The 4,930-nt window shown below is 43.4% G+C and overlaps 1 pseudogene; it reads left to right on the plus strand.

The window, feature by feature from the left end:
* Window positions 1-1,935: 1,935 nt before the first annotated feature.
* Window positions 1,936-2,811, plus strand: LOC114682587 (annotated as a pseudogene).
* Window positions 2,812-4,930: the final 2,119 nt, after the last annotated feature.

The raw sequence follows: 4,930 nt of genomic DNA on the forward strand, positions 1-4,930 counted from the left end.
TCATTACACCCAGGTTCTACTTTGCATTTTAAAAGCCATCTTTTAAAAATGTCTTTAAAATTTTCCAAAATAAGATGGACACATATATGTGAAAGAAGAAATGTCCCTCTTCATTTTGCACAGAAAGAAACGTGCTGTTGTTTATTTTAGGAAGCTATGGAATATTCAGGGGTATTTAAAGTGTATCATCATGAATTCTGTATTATTAAGGGCCTCTTTGTGGTTAAGAAGGGCTGCTATGTTATTGGTTTTATCCTAAGATTTATAGAGCTGGTTTATAATACTGTGTTCTTAATTGTATGGGTAATATATTTAAAACACATGGGGTAGCTGAGGTTCTGGTTCTATTTTGAATGGCTTTGCTGTATCCCCACCCCCTTTCTATTCATATGATCTATATGCATCTGGAAACCATCAAAATATCACAAGGACAAGGCAATGAGTGCAGTTCACTTAAGGTATAGATACCATTGAGGTTATAAGCAAGATCAATATCATTCAATAAATATTTGGTGATATATTATAGAGATCTGGAAAACTGGACCAGGGTGGGATTTCCAAGCACACAGAGAAGACACAAAGTGCAGGAGGAGACCAACTTCATGGACTCAGAAGCTTAGGGGAATTTTTTTTTTAAATTAAAATACTTATTATTAGTTTTAGATGGAAGCTGCTTAGATTGCTCAGCTTGATCTTAAACTCCTGAACTCCAGCAATCTTCTTGCTTCAATCTCCTGAACAGCTGGGACTACACACACAGGCTACCACCCAAGGGAAAAGCATCTCATCCCACTTGACTTAAATCACCAAAAAACCCATTAAAGATGTGCCAAGCATCTCTTTCTGCTATCTTGTGTGTCCTGGCTAGCTTTATGTCAACTTGACACAAACTAGAGTCATCTGAAAGGAGGGAACCTCAATTAAGAGAAAATGTTTCCATAAGATCCCAATGTAGGGCATTTTCTTAATTAGTGATCCATGCTACCCCTGGGCTGGTGGTCCTGGGTTCTATAAGAAAGCAGACTGGGCAACCCATGATGAGCAAGCCATGATGAGCAAGCCAGTAAGCTGCACTCCTACATGGCCTCTGTGTCAGCTCCTACCTCCAGATTCCTTGTCCAGGTTGGCCTGGGATTAAAAGTGTGTGCCCCAACCTCCAAGCTTTTGTTTGTTTGTTTTCTTTTCAAGACAAGGTTTCTCTGTGTAACTTTGGTTCCTGTCCTGGAACTCACTCTAAAGACCAGGCTGGCCTTGAACTCACAGAGATCTGCCTGCCTCTGCCTCCCGACTGCTGGGATTAAAGTGTGCGCCACCCTCACCCTTCCCACCCCCCCTCTACCATTCTTATGTATCCTTTAAATAAACAAAAACTCAACCAGGTGTAGTGGGGTATGGGGTATGCCTTTCTTTAATCCCAGCACTCAGGAGGCAGAGGCAGCTGGATCTCTGTGAGTTTGAGGCCAGCCTGGACTACAGAGAGAGTTCAGGACATCCAGGGCTGTTACACAGAGAAATCTCATGGCAGGAGGGGCATATGATAAAGAAACAAAATCCTGAAAGTTCAACTTGCGTATGGAGCGGGCAGATAAAAGCAACCATTTCTGGAGGAGAAGCTCTTGGTAAATGTGGTAAAGCCAGCTCCTTCCTATTCTTCCATAACCTTGCCATTCTCCCCCTGTGCTTCCTGTGAAGCTTCATTTCATATAACACAATGTTTTTGTTGTTTATAGCATAGCCTATTGCAGTGTTAGCCACCTTTCCATCATTGTGTGACAAAAATGCTCAGGGTAATTAATTTAAAAAGAGAAAAGGTGATTTATAAAGCAAATTCCAGGGCGCCCAGAGTTGTTACATAGAGAAACCCTGTCTTGAAAAACCAAATAAACAAAATTAAAGAAAGAGAGAGAGAGAAACTCTTTTTTTCCTACTGGAACCATGGAGGCTGTGCCAGAGAAAAAAAGGAAGGTTCCTGCTGTGCAGAAACCCTTAAGAAAAAGCGAAGGAATTTCGCAGAGCTGAAGGTGAAGCGCCTGTAGAAGTTTGCCATGAAGACATTGAGAAAGGCCAGGAGGAAGCTTAGCTATGAAAAGGCAAAGCACCATCACAAGGAACACAGTCAGATGTGCCGGACTGAGATTCAGATGGCTAGGACAGCAAGGAAAGCCGGAAACTTCTACATCAGAACTGAAATTGGCACTTGTCGTCAGAACTCCAGGTATCAATGGTGTCTGCACAAAGGTCTGCAAGGCATTGCAGCTTTTCTGTCTTTATAAGATCTTCCATGGTACCTTTGTTAAGCTCAAGGAGGCTTCAGTTAACATGCCGAGGATTGTGGAGCCACACACTGCATGGAGTTACCCCAACCTTGAGTCAGTAAATGAGCACATCTACAAAATCAATAAGCAAATTTCCACCAGGCAGTGGTGGTGCAGGCCTTTAACCCCAGCACTCGGGAGGCAGAGCCAGGTGGATGGATCTCTGTGAGTTCAAGGCCAGCCTGGTCTACAAAGTGAGATTCAGGACAGGCACAAAAACTACACAGAGAACCCCTGTCTCAAAAACAAAACAAAACAAAAAGAAGAAGTAAATTTCCTTGACAGCTAATTCCATGATTGCTCGATCTCTTGGTAAATACAGCAACATTCGCACGGAGGATCTAATTCATGAGATCTATACAAGTGGAAAATTTCCTGTGGCCCTTCACAGTATCTTCTCCATGAGTGGAATGAAGAGAAAGACAACTCAACTCATTTTGTGGATGGTGGAGATGCTGGCAACAGGGAAGACCAGATTAACAGGTTTATTAGCTGAATGAACTAAGGTGTCTGGCATGGTATTTTTGTAATTTGGTCAGTTAATAAACAGTCACAGCTTGGCAAACTGGAAAAGAGTAAATAAATAAACAGAGAAGGTAGCAGAGGCCTCTTTACATTATGGAGGCTGAGGAACAAAGAGAGAGGTGGTAGGGAAAGGGGCTAGAGTCTGCTATAATTAATCTTCATTGTCAGCATGACTGGATTTGGAATCGCCTAGGAGACACACCTCGGGAAGTGTCTGTGAAGGTGTTTCTAGAGAGGATTAGCTGAGGAGGGAAGGTCTACCTTGAAGGATGGCAACATCCCATGGAATTGGGTACCACACTGGAGACAAAGGGGAGAAGCGAGCTGAGCGATAGCACTCATCTGTCTCTGCTTCCTGCCTGGGACTCCCGCGGTCACCACGAGAGCCACTTTCATTACCACACCTTCCCTACCATGGTGGACTGCACCTTCACACTGTGATCCCCCCGCCCCCCCCCTCCCCAAAAGAAAATCAACATTTCTTTCCTTAAGTGACTTTCGTCGGACTTTGGTGTTTTCATGGCACTGAGAAAAATAACTAATAATGACTCCCAACATCCCCTTAAAGGAATACAAGTAAAAAAAAAAGTAACAACAACAAAAAAAACCCCACAATGACCCAATTCTCTCCTACTAGACCCCATCCCCTGAAGGTCCCACCACCTTCCAAAAGTCCCATCAGCTAGAGAGCTTTCAACACATGGGGATTTAGGGGGGACAGACAGTTAACATCTGACCTGCAACAATGACGTATGGATGAAATGATGTCAGGGACCATTTACATGTGTCAGGGCTGCTTTGGAAGCTCCGGGCCTCCCTTCTTTGCTACTTCTTTATACTTCCATTCAGTTCACTCTCCACATTCATGGATTCTATGTCTCTATATTTAACAGCAAATGGAAAATGCATTAGGGGGTGGAGAGATGGCTTAGCAGTTAAGAACACTTGCTGCTGTTGCAGGGGACCCAGGCTCAGTTCCCATCACCCGCACAGCAGCTCACAACAAGTTCTAACTCCAGTTCCTGCATATCTGGTGCCCTATTCTGACCTCTGCTGGTACCAGGCATCCACACGGTACACAAACACACATGCAGGAAGCTCTCATACACGTGATAAAAACACATAAACAAACTGGGAGAGAGAGAAAATATTTAAAAAGCTGTATTTTGAACATGTAATAAGTTTTGTTACTAGTACCCAAACATTACAGTATAATAACTATTGACTCAGCGTTTACTCCCCCCCACCCAAGACAGGGCTTCTTTGTTTAGCCCTGGCTGTCCTGGAACTCACTCGTAGACCATTTTGGTCTTGAACTCACAGCGATCCACCTGCCTCTGCCTCCTGAGTGCCGGGATTAAAGGCGTGAGCCACTGCCCTGCAAAGAAATGACCCAAAGCAATCTACCACTCTGTGAGTTCTTGTTTTTGTTTTTTCATTTTGTTTTGCTTTTGTTTTTCTAGACAGACTTTCTCTGTGTAGCCTTGGCTATCCTGGAACTTACTCTGTAGACCAGGCTGGCCTTGAACTCAGAGATCCACATGCCTCTGTCTCCCAGGTGCTAGGTTTAAAAGTGTGCACAACCACTGCCCACATTTACATTGTTTTAAGTGTTACAAGTAATCAAGCTGGGCGGTGGTGGCCCACGCCTTTAATCCCAGCACTTGGGAGGCAGAGCCAGGGGGATCTCTGTGAGTTCAAGGCCAGCCTGGTCTACAGAGTGAGTTCCAGGACAGGCTTCAACGCTACACAGAGAAACCCTGTCTTGAAAAACCAAAAAACAAACAAACAGAAAAACAAAAAACAAAAAACAAAACAAAAACAAAATACAAAAAACAAATAATCTAAAGATGATTTGTATACATATATACATATTCATAGCCCATTCTATGTGGATACATGGCTATTTTATAGAAGCGATGAGCATCTGAGACTTTGGCTATCCGCAGGGAGCTTGAGAATCCATCTCCTTGGGATGCCAAGAGATGCTTGCTCTCACTTTAATATCCAACACCAGGAAAAGCTTTCACAGTCCATATGCACTGTCAGATTGGAAATACCAAGATACAGATGTTTGCTGCAACATTTAA

The sequence above is a fragment of the Peromyscus leucopus genome, chromosome 5, assembly GCF_004664715.2.
Source record: "Peromyscus leucopus breed LL Stock chromosome 5, UCI_PerLeu_2.1, whole genome shotgun sequence".
Classification (NCBI taxonomy): Eukaryota; Metazoa; Chordata; class Mammalia; order Rodentia; family Cricetidae; genus Peromyscus; species Peromyscus leucopus.